Source organism: Pezoporus occidentalis, unplaced genomic scaffold (genome assembly GCF_034315485.1).
Source record: "Pezoporus occidentalis ecotype Australia unplaced genomic scaffold, CSIRO_AGI_Poc_V1 ctg4, whole genome shotgun sequence".
Taxonomy (NCBI): Eukaryota; Metazoa; Chordata; class Aves; order Psittaciformes; family Psittacidae; genus Pezoporus; species Pezoporus occidentalis.
In genome coordinates this window covers 22,148,375-22,171,739 of record NW_026915724.1, presented here as the reverse complement: position 1 = coordinate 22,171,739, position 23,365 = coordinate 22,148,375, and the positions used below count along the sequence as shown (strand labels likewise).

At 41.4% G+C, this 23,365-nt stretch overlaps 1 protein-coding gene across 1 annotated transcript in view; it reads right to left on the bottom strand.

The window, feature by feature from the left end:
* RALBP1 (ralA binding protein 1) overlaps window positions 1-17,808 on the bottom strand; it is a 34,469-nt gene extending 16,661 nt beyond the window's left edge. The window contains exon 1 of the mRNA XM_062632964.1: window positions 17,644-17,808. The gene's annotated coding sequence lies outside the window, so the exon portion shown is untranslated. The remainder of the gene's footprint in view (window positions 1-17,643) is intronic.
* Between the last annotated feature and the right edge of the window lie 5,557 nt (window positions 17,809-23,365).

The window sequence follows — 23,365 nt, the reverse complement described above, 5'->3', positions numbered from 1 at the left end:
GGTTAATATTTACTATAAAACAGCTAACTTTAAACATTTGATACAAAATACATTTGTCTGGAAGCTCAGACTGTTTGTGAGCACTGCACTTCAGGCAAAGATCATTTTCATCTTTCCCAAACATATTTTATAGATGCAAATAAGAACTTGCCTAGCCTGTTGCAATAAAGGGGGGGGGGGGGAGTTAAAGCAAATCCATCTTCTAATTATGCTAATGTAAATTAAAGAAGGTAAAAAAAGCATGATTGTTTTTCTGGCCTATAAGAATTTCACATTCAAAGAGGGGGTATCAGGTCATCTGCACCCAGGTGCTGGTATGTTGCCTGCTTGAGAGTTATGACCAAATAAAAGCTAATATGAAAACTGCTGAAGAAAGCCAATACATAAATTCTCAGCAATGAAACGCATAAGCAAAAAAACTCTTCCTAGCACAGATAATTCCAGAAGTTCCTGAGAACAGATATGCTGCATGGGACATCATACCTCTGGAGTCCACCCTGCTGAACTTGACCCTTTGTGTTTAAAGGATCACCCTCAGATATGAACCATTCTTTCATGGGATGAAAGGAAAACAGAAATAGAACTAACTCCAGAGAAAGAAAAATCTATTTCCCACATCCACTGCTATAATTGGCTGACAGGTCAAGTCACACGCTAACTTCCACCTGTGCTACTGTGTTACTGCTGAGAGGAAACTGAGCTACTGGAAGACAAACAGGAGAAAAAAAGATTTTTTGTTATTTTAAAGATACATCAGTTCCACAGCCTGGCTCCCTGTGCAGCCATACGAGTGTCACAGGGAAGACTGTGGACACTTTGGGAAAGGTGCCCTGCACTTCAGACCTAAAGTGATCATGGTGGCTGTGTAGTCATGGCCTCAAACCTTCCTTCTCAAAAAATCAAATCACAATACTCAGAATTAAAACATGGTATAAGATTATGCACGTAAGCCTTAGTAAACCTATGAGTTTTTTAGTTGTGACAAGTGTATCTAGATATAATACCTGCGGTTTCTGCACTAGCCGTTGTACTCTGCAGTCACCTCTGGTACACCTGCTATTTAATGCTGATGTACAGACTACAGTCAAGAAGAAAGCAGTCAACCCTTTGCTAAGTGAGGCAAACAGTCATGGATACCCAGTACTTCACAAAATCTCATTCAGAGATATAAATGACACAGTTCCTGGCTAAGCAGAAACTCCTGATACATCATACAGACACACTATAACTTCTTATACAAAAGCAGAAAGCCTTTTTAAAAGAGAACAGCATTAATACAAGGCACAGCCAGTTTCTTTGTATTTTTTACTTGTCATGCTTGTTGGATTTTGTTACATTTTTAATTGTTATCAAATACTTCACTGCTAATTCAATACTGTGTTTAAACGAGTAAATGGTGTGCTCAAACAAGGTATTTTAGGAGAAATGTCCAGGTATCTAAAGCTTCAGACTCACAGATATCAAAACAGGATAAAACTTTCAATAACACAAGCATTTTCAATATTACCAATGACACAGACTGGCAATACTGTTGCATTCAACTGAGTACCAGAATGATCTGTAAAATTCCTGCAGAGCACCTCTTTGCATTTCATCCACCCACCCCAAAAAAGCAGAACTCAAACCACCCCACCCAAAGCTGCTGAACAGACAGACTAAACTTTTAACTGTTACCCATGGGATGAAATTACAAATACTACACTTAATGAAGTGAATAGGATGTACCACACCTACAAATCAGTCCACGTCTACAGTGGGCAAGACAGGCAAATGCACAGAGGGAAAGAACAATGCCATTGCCAAGGCACATAAACCCCACCATGGAAAATAAGGGTGCACATGCTTTGCCTCTGGAACTAAGCCAAGCTCCTGGGATGAAGGCAGCCTTAGCCCACACGTTCCACAACACTCTTCAGCAGTATTACTCAACTCCTGGCTTCTTATTTATGGATTGGTAGAATACAGAAAAGCATAATATGCACTTGTGTTTTGCCACGTTAACAATTATAGATGTGCCCAGCTAAGTGGGTTTTGGGGAGGGTTGTATTTGTTTCTTTGGTTGATTGGGCTTTTTTAGAACCAACCTCTCATCCTTCAGTTCTCTGTATGTAGAACACAGTGAAAACTGTATGAAAGAAAGAACCTCACTACAGGTGATCACTCACAGAGGCTTATGGAAATTACTCAGATTAGAATATGAATAGGGCACAGTAACACACAGAATTACGATGAGAAACAAAATATTCATGAGTTCTTTTAATATGGTTCATTCTTTACTTTGCCTAAAGCAGAGACACTGACTAAAAATAATTGTGCATATTTGTAAATGCAAACAAAATAAGACTGCACTTAGGTTTCATATTTGTTATTTTACAACTTAACAAAGCATTGCTTTTCTATATGATTTCCTAGTCCTTTAAGTGAGGGAGAAATTCCATGGCATTCAAATTGATATATCAGACCTATCAGCAGAACCAGAGCCTTTAGAACTAATGTACTATTTCCACACAAAACTGCATCCTTCCTCTAGCTTTCACAGCAAAAAATGGTGAGAATGAAAAAAATCACGGATCCTCTCAGCATTCTGAAAAGGAACATTTCTAACAGGCTGATTCTTCTGCCAACTTCTCCCTCTCAGACTTGACCCTTTGTTCCAAACCTGTTAGTGAGTCAGTCCTGCTCTCTGCAGCACGCTCCTTGCTTCAAATTGCTTTTCTTCACCTATGCAGTTCTTATCTGCCAGATTTAATAGCTCACTAACAGCTATGCCCCATGTGGGTAAGGTCATATTACTCCTCCCATTACCACACACCCCCAATTCCAGTGGTTTGCTTCCCCCAGACCCCCTTGTGAGATGATTCAGTTTACTAGCTGCTCCAACAGACTTCTGCTGCTTAGCTGGCTTGTGGAAGAGCTCAGCAATCACCCAAGAGTGAAAAAAGAGGGGTGGCAGAACATGATGACAGGGGTGCAACCTTCTCTGGGCAGCTTTGTTTTGTGATACTGCATGTACAGCTTAATCCCCCCAGATTTTACTTTCACTCAGACCTAACTAACTACTCTTCACAGTATTCCAAAAATGCAGTTTCTTGAACCATCTTTCTGCTCAACATGAATTCAAACCTTCAGAATAACTGAGTGTCAAAAATAAACAGCCTTCACTGAACATGTGAGGAATTGTGACATTTCCTCTACCCCCCAAGGAAAGACTAAATTAAAGGAGAATTTAAACATGGAAAGCAGAAGGTATGTCCTTAACACAAACTCCCAGACATCATACCACCACCACAGAATGATAGAATGGTTTGGGTTGGAAAGGACCTTAAAGATCATCCAGTTCCAAACACCCTGCCACAGGCAGGGACACCTTGCGCTAGACCAGGTTGCTCCAAGGCCCGTCCAACCTGGCCTTGAACACTGCCAGGGATGGGGCAGCCACAGCTGCTCTGGGCAACCTGTGCCAGCACCCCACCACCCTCATAGTGAAGAGCTTTATCATAATACCTAATTTAAGTCTACCCTCTTTTGGTTTAAAGCCATTCCCCGTTGTCCTATGTCCCCACATGAAAAGTCCCTCTCCAGCTTTCTTGTAGGCGCCCTTTAGGCACTGGAAGGCTGCTATAAGGTCTCCCCAGAGCCTTCTCTTCTTCAGGCTGAAAAACCGTAGCTCGCTCAGCCTATCTTCACAGGATTCATGCTGCAGCCCTCTGAGCATCTTCGTGGCCTTCCTCTGGACTTGACCCAGCTCAGCCATCTTTCAAGATCATACGTCAAGCACAGGAATGTGGGCTGGGGAGATGAAGATGCCTGAATGGGCAAAATAATGTGGGGGTCTTTTCTAGTTTAATTTTTGAAAATAACAACTCTCTCCTAAAATAATCAGCCTGAGCTACATATCTACTAAGTAAAAATTAATATTAAACAGCTGAGGTTTGGAAAAAACATAAAGAAGTGAAGAAAAGAGAGACATGGCAGGGAACCTTAATAGATTCCCCTTATTACAGTGTGTCATTTAATCCAGCATGAACATATTAAAAGAGAGGCACAGTCTGAAAGACCAAACTCACAGCTCTGTCATTCACACAGAAGGCTCCATTATTTCCGTTTTGCACCGAGTCTGTGACTTTGTGCCTTGGAACAAATTACAACAGCAGAAGCAAATTAGAGCAGGTGATTGCATGCACAGATGTTATTTTGCAAAGCTGTGAGGCAGAATGAGGGACACAGGGAATTTTTCTGCAACACACATTATGCAAGACCACATCTGAAATGCAGTGGGTGTCCCTACGTCATCCCATTTTGCCACAAGCAGATACACTCCAAAAATCTGGGTGTTACACCGAAAATATCACTACCAGATACCAGAACCTGCTCTACTGTCACTGCCTAAAAGCAAGAGCAAAAACACAGCAGTGCCTCATCATCATATTCAGTCCAAAAGATATGGGCTTACATGAAGAAACTGATGTTATTTGCAGAAATGAGGCACACCACTTTTGAAGAAAAAAAAAAAAACTTAAAAATTATGCTTTTAAAGAAGCATAGTTCCATTTTGGAAAGTAATGAACCATAAAAGGAAAGAATAAAAACTATCAGTGTCAAAGCACTTCAGAAACCATGAGTGGCATTCATAAAACTGCTGAGATAGTTGAAAAAGATGACTTGGAGATGAGAAGACAGAGTCAGAAGTTATTTATTTAGTAAAGTTATACAATGTCTGAGACATGTCTAAGTTCTGTATCTTGCTCAGACTATTTTTACAACACACTGAAAAGCTTAATGCAAAACACTGCTTTCACTCAAACGCTTCTTAAGACTGAAATGTTGCCATGCAGTCAAATAGCAAAATGACATCAGAGGCCACCTATTTTATTTAACAAGCAATACCCAGGTACATAAACAGTGCCCTTTCTTTAACAAGGCAATATGGCCATGCAAAGAGGAAGAAAAGGGAAATGCTTCATGCAGACAGGTAAAGCAAGTTTAAAATTTCACAAGTAATCACAAACACAGCATTAAGTAACTCCCTTGTGACTCATACACTCTTCATAACTGGCAAGAACTAATGCCTCAAGAAGGGCTTTCACAAGATTTTTCTGGCTAAAGAAAATAAGAACTGCTTAGCAGCATTCAGCTCCTAAACTGAGATTACTTAACAGGATATGGGATGCTATGAGAATGTTAGAAAATGTACACTAAAGAAGTGTCTGTCATCACACAACTCAAGTCACAGAGGAACAAGCTGTACATTTGTCAAAAATAATGCCAGCATCAGATCAGCTCTACAAGTAACATAAACAGGTTTATGTGTTCTCTCAGTTACCTGTAGGTGGATAAAATCTGTAACAACAACAATACCATTCGAAGTATTTCAATTTCTGCTCTGAGAGTCCATACCAGCTTAGAAGTAGTGATATACAAATACACAGAACTATTTACCCCTCAACAGTCAGAGGGCTATACACCACATCCATACTGGAACGGACTGCTGGAGGAGCCAACTCACATTCAGGATCTGTAGCAGGATCCAGGTTATTTCCTGTTACTGAGGGTACACCAGCTGTTCATTAATCCATTCAGAAGAGAGCCAACCTTAATATAAATAATTAAATAGTATTTTAGGTATTTTAGAAATGTCTCTGATCACATTATGACAAAGCCTCACAATCACATGAAGATAAAATCTCCAGGTATGCAGCAGCATGTGCTCTCCACTTTGCTTCACTTCAGGGAAAAGTGTCACAGCCTCTGGTCTACAAATTCTGTAGAGCTCCATCAGAATTGCAATTCACTGGCTGATTTCAACAGACATCCTGGGGAAAACAAAACTTTCCCCAGGGGATCTAAGTTAAGTGCTTTGCTCTAGATAGAGCACACCTGGAAAGACACCCACCATAACCACAGAGGAGAAACCTCTGTCCCAAGAGGACAGATTCTATGATTCTAAGACCCTGCCTCCTGCACTGGCTATGCTGTCACACTGCCTTTTTTTCTGCCTGGTGAGACATGCTGTGAGCTTGTATCCTGCTGCCCATTCCAGAGCAAGCTAAATCAGACAGTCTAGGAGAAAAGTCAAGGCACAAACCTTTGTTACAGGATAACAACCAAAGCCTTATACAGAGGTTACGCAAACTATGTCACGTGTTGTTCCCATGCTCATTCCCATTGTAGAATCATAGTTTGGGTTGGAAGGGACCTTAAAGACCACGCAGGTTCATCCCCTCTGCCACAGGCAGAGACATCTCCCACTAGACCAGGCCCTGTCCAACCTGGCACTGAATACTGCCAGGAATGAGGCAGCCACAATTTCTCTGAGCCCTGCCACATGTCTTTCCCCAGCTGAATCAACTGCCATGGAAGCAGCTTCAAAGCAGTGTGTTACATTATGGTCATAACCACAAATGTAAGGGACATTCTTGGAAATAACTGGAAAGACTGCTGTTTAATTGCTTTATGTGGTATGTTTCTGAAGTAACAAGCAAAAGGTCTGGACTCTGCATCATGAGGCAGATGGGCACTGTAACCAGGCTAGACTTAGCAGGAGTATCTTGACTCATCACCTACCTGCATGACAACTGCTACTGCTCACCCAGAGAATAATTCCTCATCCTTCCAACTTCTTGGGAAAGTGTGGATCACTGTTCTATAGTCTCACCCCCTACGAATCCTGCTCCTGGGTCCCATGGTCTTGTCACCACAACGCAACCCAACACCAATTGCCCCAGTAATCATAGTCAAGCTCAGTACACTAGTTTCCCATTCCATGGCATCTACCACCACTTCCCAGGCTCAGTCCCTTTCCATTAACTTCTTTATCCCCTTCCTCCACAGTCCAGTTCCTCCACCACCAGGATTGCACCTCCTTTCTCTCACAATCTCCTCCTCACCACACAGGTGTTCAGCACCTAGACCTATGAAACTTCAGTTTCCCTGTTCCTCTTCTCCACACCCAGTGCCTCACCAAACCTCACCTTTTGTTTGTTCACTGTTCCCCAGGTTTCCCTTGACACCTTCTACTTCTCCCACACTCAGTTCCATTCAAAGCTTCTGAAAAATCACGGTCCACTCATAAGTCAGAAAATCTGGGAGGTCTTCTCCAGCCAAAGTTAGGTATCCCTTCTAAACTACAAACAGCATTAGAAAGGTTTGCCTGATTAACAAAATAGGTTTTGCTACAGAAGATATATTCTTCCCCTCTAGCTGAATTCTCAGAAACAGTTTGAAGGATCTGATTTGTGCTTTTTGTTTAGAATTTTAAGTACCTGCCTAAGAAACCCATCTTTTCAGCCCAAATGTAAACATGGGAACTTTCAATAAGGGCTGAACTATTAGGACCTAAATTGAATTATACGAACTGTCCTGCAAATATACCAAACTCTCCTATACTTCTGAAAAACACCCCATTGTACAAAATATATAATACTCACTATTGCTTAGACTGGCCTTAGAATTATTCCTGGTGTGACAACCCTGTCCCTTTTCTCCTGTCCAACTCTCCAAATCCTCACTTGTGCCAGCACTAATGCTTGTAAAATACAACAGAAAGTTTTACTTTTATCACTTATCAGAAGAAAGGAGGAAAGTGCAATAAAAGATATGCAGTTTACCTTTTAACAATCACTATAAACACTGTATCACATCAGGTTTTGTTTGCCCTCAAGACTATACACAAGTTTTAGACAATTCACGTTTTCTGACAAGTCTTCCAATGCGTTGTCCAATCCTTGGTCACCAAAGGTCTGCAGCAAGTCATACATACAGCAACTAATGATCCCGTGAATTGAGATTGAGTTTCATGCTGTTAGCAGTTCCTGGGCTAGGCTTATTTAACGACAAATTGCCCTCATCACAGATTTCAATTATCTAATCATTCAGTCACACTCTAGTACCTGAACTCAGCCAACTTGAGAACAACTTAGTGAGGTCTAGGTGGACAGTCTAAAACCCTACAGAACTGTGACTGGTTGAGATGAACGCACAGCAAATTCTGTTAAAAAAAGCAAGTGCTAATCATCAGCATGAAAAAAAGCAGCAACAAAATGAAGCAGAAAAGAAGCCAATGGATTTGGTATTAAGTATTTTACTGGAGGTTTAAGTGATCCTGCTGTTCTTTCAAAAGCATCTGCAGACTAACTGTAATGGATCACATGACAGAGAATGGAATCTACTTTTCCAGACAGGAAAACATGCACACATCGGTTCCACAGCCCAGTTAAAAAAAATAAAAATCTAAGGCTACACACAGCCTAGTTTTGGCTTTTGTTTGCTTTGCTAGTTTTTTTTTTTTAAGAGTGCATGAGATAATGCATGCTAAAATACTAGAAATGACAAGGGTAAACAGAAAATATTAAAGTCACTTTGCTTTGGATTTAACGCTAGCAACGAATCTGGGACATGCCTGTACACCAAAAACGTGTAATGCAACACTCTGGCATTTCTGTAACAGCAGTAATTCACCTGGCAAAAGCCACAGCAGCAGGAGAGATGCAGTAACACATTGCGAGGCTCCTGCCAGCAGGTAGAGTTCAAGCTCTACGGAGATACTGGGAACATACTCAGTTGACACATATGGGCAGATACTAATGCTGCTGCATTATCATCATCTTTCTTATCCATGCTAATTACAACAAAACCAGAATAAGTATGCTCCCCCTCCTAAAAACATCACTTAACTTGTGTCTGCTGGTTTGTCCTTTAAAAGCCACTTGCCACCACCTACTAGTACACTGAGTTCAAAACAAAGCCTGGCTACACTTTGTCACTGCATAAACCTGCTTAAAACACAGAGGAAACGACAAAGTGCTCACATGCTGCACAAAGTGCCACGTGCTGAATCCAGGCACCAACACTTTTTAATCCATTATTGAGATATTATCTTTTAGACTGATGTAGAAAACCCAATTAGAAGCACCATGCTGCTTCACTGAACTGTGATCATTATTTTTATTCATGGAATTTTCAAACAGTATTAAGTTAATTTCATAATGCTTTAACTGGGAGGTAAGTGTGAACAATCTAGTTTACCTTACCAAAGGCAAAAAACATTAAATTCTAAGGCTTTATCATCCTGAGAAATAAACATTTTTCTGAAAGTATATTAATGACACACAAACCTTTAAGGTTATAAATGAGAAAATTAAGTTTCTTGCGATTTACACTGAATTTTTTCCACCATGCCTGAACACAGACAAAAAGATCTGTAAATTACAGACTGTTGCTTGAACTGAGAACTCTATAACGTAAGGAGAAACTAAGAACAGCTTTGCTTGGATGTCTTCACAGTGTGATACATGACACAGATGATCAGTTTCCACTGTAACACAGGCAAATCATATCCAACATTTAGTGAATATTAAATTAAAACGGAACTATGGTGGTTGAGAGAAAACCCATTCTATTGTATCAGCAGAAAGGAAAAGTAAGGAAAGAATTTGATCTAGAAAAAATGTTTATACAAAAGCTTCTCTGATTATTTTTAGTGATTATTTGATAACTATCTGCCCATTATTTTTAATGATTATTTGATAACTATGTCTATCTGCAGCACCTTTGTTTTTGGCTTACAGAGTCCAGTATATTATCAAGCTAACATCAGTGGCTATTGACCTAGAAACCCAAGCAAAAGGAAAGCCTCCCATTCTGCCTTCACTGGTTGTTTTATTAGGCTCATATTGAGTAAAATGAGCTGGAGATCGGGCTGCATGCAAATGCTTTCCCTATTTAACTATAATGGATAGGAGTATAATATTTCCATGCTCCCAGCACAGCAAAGCCTTGTTGTAGATGCAGTTTTACCCAACAAGAGGGTTTTTTTTGATGTAGCTTATTTCCTTTGCAGATCTGTTTTGCACCATGCCAGCAAAATAATAGCTTTATTGATCCATGTTATGTTCCATGCTGGAACAGATGTTGGTATCTGTCAAACTCATGCTATATGTAAAAGAAAATTATCTTTTTAATTGTGCCATATAACTTTCACACAAGAAGAGGACTGTACGGTCTCCTCTTTTCAGACATATTCCCATCAGTGCCAGTGACAACTCTTCATCACCACCACATGAAGTAGTTAGCCTTTCTGTAGATCTCTATATTTTTAGTTACTTTTTGTCAGTACCCTATGTAGAATTGGGATTAAGAAGTTCTGTTTCCCACCCTGCCTCAGATTTACTCAGTACCCAAGGGGAAAGTCAATTTCAATATTTATAAGCTCAGTAGATTATTAATTATGATTAACACCACCACCTGCAGGGCTGAGATGTTGCAAAATGTCATGCATGAGAACACTGAAAAAACACATACATTCGAGGTGAGGTGCAGCATCACCCACCTTGGGGCAGCAGCTGGTCCCTGCAGTGACTGGCTGCGAAGCAGGAATCTGCCTCCGCAGCCAGCAAAGGTTTCTTCAGAGGCACTCATGGGGAAGACTCATCAGTTAAATTACTGATTACTGAAACAGCAGTAGGACCCACAAGTTCACAGTATTTGTCTGCTATGCCATTTACATAGAAAGCCTTACAAGAAAGCTTGCATAAAACACCAGCTTTACAGAAAGAAAAAAAAACCACAAACGTATAAACATCCTTACTATTCAAAGTTAAATTCACATTTTCTATAACTAGCTTCAGCTCAGCCTGGAGCACCTACTGCAGTAATTTTTAGCTATCCTACAGCTTCAGAGTACCATAAGAAAACCCCTATACCTTATGAAATACACACTGATTGCTGTTTTCAATTTACTTGCACAATGTAATAAAAATGAGCTGAATAATAACAAATAGACATTAAAAATATGTATACTTCTCAGCTGGCAAAAAAGTTTGGTATCTGATAGTACAGGACCAAACAAGTTCTGACTGCTATTCCCAAATCTGTTGTGTAGCCTTGCCTACATGGGAAAAAACATGCTGCTTCAAGTAACGCTTGGAAGAATCTCCCCAGGGACATGGTAGATTCCCCAACACTGGACACTTTTACAATGTGCCTGGACAGGGTGCTAGGACATCTAGTTTAGATCACACTTTACCAAGAAAGGTTGCACCAGATGGTCCTCAAGATCCCTTCCAACCCAGTGTTCTGTGATTCTATGAAATAAAATTAGTGTAGGTAGTTTAATGGGAGCCCTAATAAACATGAGGCAAAACAGTGCCATCGTCCTCCCCCTGCCCCCAAAAGAATATAAAACAGCCTCTAACAGTATAAGGCATTTTTAAGACTGAGGTGAGATCCTTGCTCTTAAGCACTGAAAAACACCACGTATATAATTACCTGTCAAAAACATGCATCTGTAACCGACTGCTCTAATGATACACACTAACTGCAAACTTCTGTGATAGGCATTTGTGTATCTTTCAGATGTCTTCAATGTCTGTCTGACTGAAATAGCATATTAAAAACTTAATTACAAAAGGATTTTGTAATTAAGAACTACCAGTCAAAAGAAGGCAACCATACTAGAAAACCGTGAGCCAGTTTTATAATAAAATAAATGAAATATCATAAAATTGTAGCACACAAAAGGACTTCTGCAGGTAACAGCCAATGTAACTTTTTGGTGTAGTACACAGATCTTGGCACATTTCAAGATATGTTTGTGACAGTCATTGCCAGAATATTAGTTCCTCTTTACTATCTTTGTTAAGGAACTTGGATTGGAATCTACATCTTAGTATGTCAGTCACATCAATTTACTGAATCATATAGAAAAAAAAAAATAAAATCCACATATTCATCATCTCCTCTTTCAGCTGGAAAGCTGTATTTCATTTCCTCCAGCAGCTTTTCAAATCCTTTTCAAAACATGACTGATAAAAACCACACCTCATCATCAGTGTACGAGTTGTGTAACTTCTGGAGAACTGCAACCCCATGTTTCAGGATTAAGACTTCAGAAGTATGCCTTGTGAAAGATCTCTTCATCTAAGATTAGCCTGCAAGTGGCCAGCACAAAGAAAACTTAAAGAATTTGTAAAGATTAAAACATCTAAAAAGAGAGAGAAAAGATAAACCCACTAGACTGAAATAATCCAAAGAGTTTTTTGGTAAATATATTCAATCAGGTTAGTTTTGTTTTTTTTTTTCCACCAAGCTCTTACATTTTTAGTCCATTTAATAAATTAAAAACATCCCATCAAATATGAAAAGCTCTTTAGGCTATCTTAAAAGAACAGCACCTCCTTTGAAGCCACCACAACTGAAAATTAAGAGAGAAGCGTGTCAGATGATACTTTTCTTCAAATCCAATTAAAAAAGAGAAAGGTGTTTTAGGCTTTGTACAGATCAGCATTATGCTTTTATATAGCATTTGGTTCACAATTTTAAAATCTACTGGAGTTAGGTTATTACAAAACATAGTAAAGTATCTGCCAATTTAATTATCTTACACAAGGCAATATTAAATTAATACATTCAATACTTAAAATGTGAAAGCGGTGTATTGGAGAGAGGAAAACACGAGTTATGGGCTTCCATAGTAACGTAGAAAATCACTATTAATACCACAAAATGAGTTTCATTGCTGGCATGTTTAGCATTAGGATTTACATTTAGCATTCAATGTAATTCATGCTAATAAAAATCAGTGAAAATTTATTTTCACTGCAACATCCAAAAAATACTGTACCTTGACAGGTGTTGCTTGTGTTTAAAAAACACACCTGGACCGGCTAGAAATGCCAAAGTAGCAATAACCCTAGCAGACAGGGCAAATGACATGGTAAAGTTCATTGTAAGTTACTATAGCAAAAAAAAAAAAAAAAAAAGAAGATTCTAGCTTCTAATCCTAATTCTAAATAACAGGTGAAACTCCTATTTTAAAAAGTTACATGTGGTTTTCAAGAGAAGTGATATCCTTACAGAATTCTTACTAAATTTTTTTCTGCAAAAGAGAAGCTCCAATTTTTGTCACCATGATAGCTCTTTTCTCACAAGTGTCCAGTTAACACTACTGTTATCATACATTGTGTTTTTAAAAAACATATATGCAGCTCAAGGTCTGATAGTACCAGAGATGTATGTTCGGCTCCAAGAGTTTCTTTCTGCCAGATGTCCATCTTCTAGCATGAAGGTCAGTTACTCCTAACAGAAAAGCCACGGGGTCCTACTGAAACTGTAAAACAGGAAGCAAACTCCATGCACTGACTTAAGCTAGATCATAGAAACGTGTGAAATTTTCATACTACAGAGGACAGAAAATAAACACAATTACATTTTATCTGTACGTAACTATATGAACTTACTTGAGTGAGGAGTTACTCACTGTTAGCAAATGTACAAAACAACCAACCTGAAATCAAGTTTTTTTCCTTGAAACAATTTTCAGTTTGGCCCAAACCTACATTCTGATTTGGAATGTCAAGCCTGGCCACTGAACACTGGCTCCATACTCTTCCTCTACAGCAACCATCTGGCCCCTTCCCACCTCACACAAACATCCATCACTTTTCTTTCCTCGTGTGCCTCCAGAGACCAAAATAGTCAGTTTAAAAAAGCTCAGCTGCTTGTGAGCAAGAAGGACAATAAAGAAGGCAGTGCTAAAATGAGAAATCTGCTCCTAGTTGCAAAGCTGCCCCTTCCATTGTACTGAAGTAGAGGGCAGCATTTACTCCTTTGAGAAAACTAAAGTAGTACATCTCTGCTAACTAACGCAAGCTCTTCCCCAGTGCAGAGCTTCATGTTGGGCTGTAGCTGGCAAGAATCATTAAGCCATTCCCTGCTTCCTCTAGGAAAAAGGCAGTTGTCCAGATGGAACCAAGCAAGGGACTGACTACAAGATCATCCAGTAAATTAATCTATAACACCAAGGATTGCAAACCTTCTTGTAAAGATTTTTTTATAGTAGCACTGATTGCTTCAGGTTTGTATTTCTACATATCTTCCCACACTCAAAACAGACAGATGACAAACTATTAACAGTTAAGGGCACACCAGTGAGGATGAAGTGACTTACATCATGCTCTTCAATTATATTAGAACACTTGCAAGACTTAATTCTGCACATAGAAAATAATACTACATTTGATTATTTAAGACTAAACAAAACACCTTCTTACTAATGTTTCTTTTTTAAATTGGGCTACATACCACATGAATTTGTGCTAATAAACAGCTCAGTACACTTATTCAGATTTACATTATTATTGTTTTAGCAACTGGTAAGCACTTTTTCTTTATTGTTACAGAATTCTGTGTTTATTTAATAACTAGTTGCTATGTTTTTAGTCAGGATGTTATGCCAAGCTGTTTCTGGAAGAAACTGGGACATGTTCATTATCTGTATTTTTGTTTCCTTAGTATTACAAAAGCTACCCAAGGGAAAAATACTAAACCATGCTCTCCATCTGAATACATCTTATTTACTTACCAAAGGAAATACTACTTGTCGGCAGTGAACCGATTGCTCCTAAACACTGTGATCGCATGTTTTCACATTGGTAGATCTCAGTGTCCCATGCATAGATTAGACAAGAAAAAAAGATGCCTTCTGCTTTTTCAATGCACAACTACTACTAAACAATACTAAGGACCCCAGTTATAGTTCCCAAATATTTCTGGTCAGACATATTTTGTTCAGGTTTTAACTTTGGTTTTTACCTTAGTAAATTACCTGAGCCATTGAAGCCACTGTAATTTGTATTTATCTTTTTCACAAATTCTTCCCTATTGGTTCAAAATTGTCACAGCACCTTACTGATGAAACTAAATAAATATTTTTCCTAATACATTATCTTCTAGTAACATGACAGAATAAACTATAACCTCTTCAGATATACTAGAGTTGAGTGTTGCCTGAGCCTATTTACTGAATCACCCTTCCTTATTCAGGCAATTATATCTATCCCTCCCCATTCCACTTCCCAACAGCTGCCCTAAGTAAGCAGTCATCCCCCACTTTCTACTGCAGCCTGAAAACAAACCAGAAGCAGTGAGCCGCAGATCCCTGCTGTTATTCAGCTTCAGAGATAAAGGCTTGCTGTTGTTGCTGCCAACATCAAAGGCTCTTTCATTCTACTGTACCTGCACAGCTCCAATCAAGTCTGTATTCCCTGATGTCAAGCCCAAAAGGTGAGGGATGGCCAGGATGGGAAGAATAAGTATGGACAGGAAAGGAGTCATACCCTTCATTTTTCTAAAATCAATCCAAATCCTTACCTTTCCAGTTTTGGCCGTGACAAGGCAGAAGATATGTTATTTGTACAGCACGTACCTCTCAACACTGAGATGCAGCCAAAGTGCAAGCCTCCCACAGGCTACTCTCAAGCCCAATGATGTGCTCCGTTGATGTATTTTTTTAAGCAACAATTTGAAAACTATTTTTCATTAGGCTCAGGTGAACAGCAGAAAGAGCTAATTAATTCTTCAGATGAAAATGTGAAGCAGGCACATGGCAAACCATGACTAGTTTTAAGGGTAGCAAATCATTCACTGATTCAAAATAAGCAGATGCACTGGTTCAGATAAAAGCTTAGTAGATTATACTAGACAAACAATAATGTCATACTGTACTTTATTTTGGCATTTTGAGGCCAGCTACATGACACCATGCTTTACAGAAGAAGAGTAGATTTCATTCGCTGCTGAACAGCAGCATCTTCCATGGTAGTTTAAAAACTGCTTGTAAGAAATAGCAATTTATTCAGAAAATGTGCAAACCTTTTCTGTAAGAAAATACAGCTAAAACCTATTAGGGAAGTGCCTAAAGGGTATAAGTGAGATCAGAACGTCAAGGTTTCAGAGGCACTCCATATGCACAGTGGTTTTGCTTTAAGCACATCTACAGAATTAAGCCATGCAGCTCTGAAGGCAGAATGCAGTTATTGCAATACCAAGGCAACACAGATACGCATATATAGAAATGGAAATAAGCCACCCTACAGAAAAAAAAACAAACTTTCTCACCTGTCTAACTACAATTACACCAACGGTTTTACAGTGAAATCCTTACTTTTTGGGGAAAAAAAGCCCAAACCAAATCACAAAAATTGATGCCCTCCACCCCTGAATACACCTTAACTAAGAATAATGCCATAGTGGCACGCTCAGTATTAAAAATTTGAGGCAGCTATGCCTGCCTTTCTTCTATTTCTGATGTGGGAAGATTAAAAGAACACAACTTATTTTCTCAAATTAAAAATTAGATGGATCCCTATAACAGGGAATGTAAAGTTCCCTGCTTCTCCATAATAAACACCATATTTATGACCTAGAGCATTAGAGTGGTTGGGGGAGTGGAGGGCAGTAAATTTCAAGCACTTGGAAGTAGTAAACACTGAAAACCCCAACTGTCTAGAAGCTTTTTCTATTCCTATTTCACTGCTCTGTAGAAAATAGCCCCTCAAGAGTATGTATCACACCAACTGTGTAACTACTAGAAATGGACTGAACTAAAATGAACCAAGAAGCTGTATGGGTGGCATCATTCCCCAGAAGCTGCATGTAGCACCTCAAATTATATCACAACCCAAACCCAAGGGACCTCTCTGCCATTTTTCTCTAAGTTTGCTAATAAATTCACATCCATTACAGTCCTACAGTCCTGCATCATACCTGAGAGAGCCTTAACATCAGCTCTGAGTGGGTGCATTACAGCAATGCCAAACATGCATGGCAAGCATTTCAAGGGCTTTCCAGATTAGAAATAGGTACAAAAATGCAATTATGGCTGGTTTGCTGTGCTGGGACAAACCACTTGCACAAATCCATCTGGTAAAAAGGTCTTCTTCGCCTATTACATTTTATTACTGCTCATTAAGGACAATTACTAGCCTCAGGGACACCAGGTTGGGAAGTATGTGTCCAAACCACACCATCCTCATGAACAGATACTTTCAGATTATTAATGTGGGTTGCTGGCATTTATTTATTTATTTTTTGTTTGTTTCCTGTAACATGCATATGCACTTAAAAGTCAGGTCTGCTTCTTTACTCACAAATCACATGCTGACGTATGATGAATGGTAACACATGCTTTCTGAACAACATTATTAGGTAGAAAACACAGCGTCCTTAAAACCTGTTAAACATCCTAGACGCAGGAGTAAAAGTTTTCTATTTTTCAAGATGTGACCTCTAGGTGAAGGTAAATGAGTAAAAACCCATGACCTCTTCCCCCTCAAAGCCAACCCCAAAGCAACTTCACAGAAAGCTAAACTACAGCAGACCTCTGACTGAGCCTGAGCTACAGGGAACCCGCACTATTCAAAGCGCATAAACGCTGCAGACAACCGGGCGGACGAGAAGCCTGTTCCCCGCCGCCGGTCCCCATGAGGGCCGACAAGCAAGGCACAGGGGCCGGGCCCCGCTCCTGAGCCGCTCCCCCGACGAGTCGCCACTGGGATGAGCCGAGCCGGGCCGGGAAGGGCCAGGCTGCTCCGGGCGGCCGGAGAGAGCTGATCCCGCAGCGGGAAGCCCGAGAGGAGCGCCCCGGGCCTGCCGAACCGGGAACAGGGTGGGGGAGGCGGAGTCCCCAACGGCCCCTCCCCTCCCCCAAGCTCCGGGCAGTCCGGGCCGGCCCCTCCCCCACCTGGCAGCCGCGCCTGGGGGCGGCTCCGCACCCCTCGCTATCACCCCTCGTTATCGCCCCTCGCCCGCCCCGACCTCCGCACCCGCGCCGGGCCGTGCCGTGTCCCCGCACCCGCGGGCACTCACCGCCGGGGTCCCGCTTGCCGGCGCAGCGGCTCCGCCTCGGCCTCACTCCCGGGGCCCCGCCTCGCGCCCCATTCCGCCTCCGCCACCCGCGCTCGCAAAGGACGGCCGCGTAGCGGCGCGAGCTCGTCACCGCGCAGGCGCCGCCCGCCCCGCTCCGGGGCTCGCGGCCGCCGGGGGCGGGAGGGGAGCGTGCGCCGACACGCCAGCCCCTCCCAGACTGCGGAGGAGCGCGGCTCTGCGCAGGCGCAATGCTGAGAGGGCGGGGAGCAGAGCCGTCCTGCGCGCAAGGCGTGACGGGTGCCGTAGTTCCCCCCGTGAGGGGTGCCTCGGCGGCCCCTGGACTACAACTCCCAGGGCACGGGGGAAGCCGTCTTCCCTCGCCCCTTGTTTCCTGAAGCCCCAAGGGCCGGGGAAGGGTGGTGAGGCTCCGCTCGCTGGCGGGAGCTGGGGCTGGCTGCGGGCAGCGAGGGGCGGTGTGAGGGGACCCCGGCGCCCCTCCCGCTTCAGTGAGCGGCCTCCCGGCGGGAAACACCGGTACAACAGCTCCGTGAAGGTTTCTGAAGCCTCTGAGGACGGGCGAAGAGCCGATTGCTCTCTTGACCTGACGTACCGGGCACTGTGAGCATTAGCCGTGACTAAAGCGGTGTATGACTAAACCCGTTGTGAGGCAAAATTTGTAACGGTGGGAAGCCAGCAAACGTCAAAACCAGTCAGTACCACCGGAGGGGCTGACACAGCTCTATAGGTGTTTGCCTCACGAATAACGTTGCTTGTGACCTCTCCGTTTGCAGCCATTTGTTTCAGTTTCATCTTGCATAATGAATCTGATCTTGAATCCTTACCCGCTCGTCTCTACCACTCTCTGGAATACAAGAGAGTGGAGAAATACTCTGGATGTGACCTGTGCCAAGAAACACATCTCCATCTCCACATGCATCCTGTTTACAGTGGTGTTAAATTTTGTATTCTCTGCCTTTTACAATGCGAGTTTCTGTTACGTTAAGCACCTGCGTAATTTGAATCCTTTTCAGGATTCCTCATCAACAAGGGAATTTGTTTCAGTAAAAAACAGACCGATTCATTCCCACAGCCTCAAACCTAATCCCTGGGTGATTGGACACATTAATACTGTGGCAGTGTGCCACCTGCTTCATTTATTCACTCGAGATTCAATGCTGCTTAGTCCCTGTCAAATGGGCTCTTTGTGCAACCTCCTGTGGTAATGCAAGAGGTCCCCCACAGGAATTTGTGCTATTCAGTAGGAAATACAAAAGGGAGAGTTGTAAACACTCCGATTAGTGTTGGAGCACAGAGATATTGTCTCCACAACATATTACATAACCATGCAACTTCCAGTTTACTTCCTCCCATCCAGAAGAAATGGTTTAACAGCAAGGGCTTACTGATTTATTTAGCTTAATGTCACCGCTAATGTTGGGGTTTTGTTACCCAAAGGCTGCTGCTTCTGGAAAAAGAAGAGAGCAAGGTTATTTCAGTAACATCCTATAGTAATTTGAGATGATTGCCTGTGAGGATCTCCACTTGAAGTGACAGTTGCCAGAGGCTCTTGACTCTGAAGAGTATTATCACAGGCGGTTGCCAACACAAGTTCACACACAATAGGCCCATCGTCTAATGAGTCCAGAATGAATCTTCTCCATTTTTTGAAGACAAACAAGTTGTTGTGTGTAGTGCTGACAATACCAATTTACTGCCGTGTGAAACACATTTGGATGACTTCTGACCTACAAAACTTACTGTGGTCTGAGGCCTACTTACACAGACCGAGGTGCTTTCTTACACCCTCCATGCCCCCACATTCACTCTGTAAATTCTTACTGCTTGAAGGACAAAGTAAGGAGTCTAAGGTGGCAAGCTCTCTGCTTTGAATTTCAGTCTTGCCAATGTACCTGACCCTCATAAACATACTAAAACAATAATGGAGGGAAACATTAGAAAGCATTTTGACAGGAAAAAAGGGGGGAAAAGGCAGAGCTGTGTTAATGAATGATTCCTTCCCATTCCCTCTCAGTGACACTCCTACTTCAAGAAAGCCAGTTCTGGGGCTGAGTTTTTCTTGGCGAGATGGGAGCCTACATGGGCTGTACTATTCTGGGATAGCTGTAGATACACTATGTAATTCTCATTAGCAATAAAGGAATACACAGCAGTCATAAGGAGGTGTATTTATGAAAGAAACTAGCTGGCCACATACTGAAACACCCACGTGACATAAAAAGAACCTGAATATATAAAGGAAAGGCTAGGAAAAAAGTAAGATTAGGTAATCCCTTTGGCGGGAAAAGTCTGTTATTTATATGATGTCCCACATAGCAGGAGAGCCAAAAGAGCTGTCTTGACACTGAATTCTGCCTGTACAACTCCCATGAGCACTACTGTGGAGTTACGATTCCAAAATCATTGCAGCAAGAAGAAACTTTAAAAATACCTAAGAAATGAAAAGGATGTCAGAAAACTTTGGTCTTGGTAGCCTTACATCTTGGATTTGTCTGAAAAAGGGATTTGCTCTGTTCCTTGCAACATCTTGTATCAAAGTATGTTTTCCTGTGCAAGTGGCGCAAATTTTAATGATGTACTGCCTGGTGAAAGATACCATGCCAAGAGCATGTGGCAAATCTTGGCACAAGTATTTCCTTTGCAAAATCCAACTGACATTATGATTAGCCAAATGTTAGGTTATGTGATCAACACTCCATGAGCAGAAATGAACACAAATGAGCACAGCACCGCAATGGTAGGTGAAGGAATTCCAATATGGTGCCCACAGAAATGAGCTCCTCCCAGGGCTGTCCCATGACAGCCACCACTGTGAGTATGGGATACCTGGGATGCAAGGGAATAGCATTTTGGGGTGGCAGAAGACCTGTTGCAGGGCTTGTAGCAGAAAGACCAAAGGCAGTGAAAGGGATGAACAAATGTGGAGAAAAAGAGGGTAAGAACATAAAAGGGGCTGGTCAGTACACTTGTCTGACAGTGCCCTGCAGATACCTCATCACCATGGTCTGTCCTGTTTCCTCATTAATGCTCCTCCTGGGTGAGGGGGTCTCTGTGCATGTAGATCTAAGTGCCAGCCACTGGAAAGGCATGACAAGTCACAGGGGCCTGCATGTCTTGGATGCCTGTGGCTGGAGAGACCAGAGCATATGTGTTGTGTGTGTCCGTGTGTCAGCATGTGATCGCCAGCAAACATCCAGCCAGACGAGCCAACCAGCAGGAAGAGTGACTTGGGAGCCAGGTACCAAAGCAGCCATTAACTTTGACATGGATACTGGAGAGACCATAGATATGTTATCAGAGATACAAGAAGGTGTTCTTGTATTTCTTTTTTTAGGTACTAGATGTGAAATCTATTAAATGTACTAAAATCAAGCCAGGAGCCCTAAGAAATTACAGGAACACAATGGCACATTATGGCCATTGTACTCACTCTCTGCACGGTGTCAATGCTTCTGAAATTTCGGAACAAGTGCCTGTGGGGAAAAACAAACAAATGAAACCCAAAACAATGAAACAAAAACTTTAGCTACTTTTAGAGAAAGAATAACAAAAGGCCTTCAACCCCTTCTCAGTCAGAACCCAAGCAGACCGGGGATTTGTGTAATTTCTTATTATATGGATTACCTTTTTTGGCTTCCCTTGAAGCTTAGTAATTTACAATTCTATCCCAAAGGACAGTAATAAAACTGGCTGATGTCAGAAAAGTTTTTAAAACATATTCTGAAGTATTCTGAAGCACTTGTGTAGGTGATGCTTTGCTGGTATCCAGACACAGGTGAAATACCCCCCCCCCCCCAAAAAATGAATTATGATTTTTCTTGCAAAATGAGCAAGACTAAATAAAAAACTTTCCAAAATAAAATCTCAAAAAAGAAAACATAAGAATCAGTAATGTCTTTTTATTAAAATACCTCTTAACACACTCATTGTAATAAAATACACTGGATGTTGTTGTATGACATTTGCATACACACAACGCTTACAGCAAACTAGACAGCATCAGGAATTACAAAAAATAAGGCAAAGTGTGCATCCTCACTATCTGCTCTCAGGCTATTACATACAAATAACCGTGTTTACATTTTTATGCTGTTCCCTACACTGTTTCCTGGACCCCTGTTAAGCAAATTCCCCATATCCCTCCCGCTCTCACCCTGCTGTTCCCTTGACTTGACCTCACGGTGAAATTCTAATGATGTAAATGGAGACGGTGTCACAGATCCGTGGGGCAGCAGGTGCCTGACCAGAAACATCAGCCCTTTTTTTCCCCCCAGGAAGATTCTGAACTACTGTGGTGCTTCTAATAATTCACCATGGCAAGAATCCGAAGCATGCTGATGTAGCAGTGCTTACTTTGTGTCTCCTCTTTCGGTCAAGGCCAATGATGCATCACCCTCTAGCTAAAACCAGTCACAGCTACTCTAACGTATTCTTTCTCTCCATTCATTTTAAGAAACTCAAGCGGAAGAAAAGATAACATGAATTGTCAAATATAGAAGGAACAACTCCTTCATGATAAGCTAAGCTTTTCTATTCACATCTATGAGTTTTTATTACTTCATTGCAAATTTGAAGCATAAAGGTATTCCATTATCCACTAGTTCAAAGCATTCATCTTTCAAGTACTTTTTTATAGCTGAAAAAGAGACTGAAGAAAATAATGTTATTTCACAAGAGTAGATTTTTTATCATTATTATTTCACCTTAATGAAAGCCATATCATAAGAAAAATGAAAAGACAACATTCAGGCAGACTTTTCAACAAAATCAATTTAAAATGACTGCTTTCATTTGTACATGGTACAGATAGACAGGTGTGACTATAAAACAGCTTAATCCCTCTAGGCTGAGGTTAGTGAGGGAAACACGAATGGTCAAATTCTTTTTTTCTGTGTGCATATGCATATATGCATTAAAAAAAGAAATCAAGGAGTTCAAACCCATATCATTATAAATACCAAAAGCTGATCATTAATTACTTATACACTCTATGCTTGTACCTCGTACCATTATCAACAGAGCCCTAACGGGCTCATACTAACTGCAATGTAACTGCCAACATATTAAAACACTTACTTAGATGTTCTAAACTCAGAGCATCCTAATTCTGCCTTTGTGGACACATCTTCCCTTCCTCAGTGACAACATTTCATGGGGAAAAAAGCCAGTAATTGTATTTTGGAATACATATTCACAGCAAACTACTAAATGGGAACATGTGTGCTGCCAACAGCTCAACTCAAGCCCTGTACCACTTACTGGTCCTGCAATTTCCTTCTTCCTTATTCATTTAGTCATTAAATCCATAGTAACTTTTCATGTTTCCTTTACTGGACTGAATGTCTGGGGAGTAAGCAGCCCTAGAGAACGGTGCAAAAGGACGAGATGCAACTGCAATTAACAACTGTATTTTGGTATCTAAGAGAAGACTCATGTCTTGGGTTCAGCAGTAGCAGTCATTTTTCTCATTCTTGGTAGCTGGTGCAGTGCAGTGTTTTGACTTTCGGCCTGGGAACAGAGCTAATAAAAATGACGTTTTGGTTTGGCCAAGGACTTTGTGAGTCTCATGCTCTGCCAGGGAGGAGTGAAAGCCGGGAGGAAGCAGAGACAGGACACCTGACCCAAACTGACCAAAGAGGTATTCCATACCACAGCACGTCATGCCCAGGATGTAACTGGGAGTTAGCCGGAAGGGCTGGGAGTC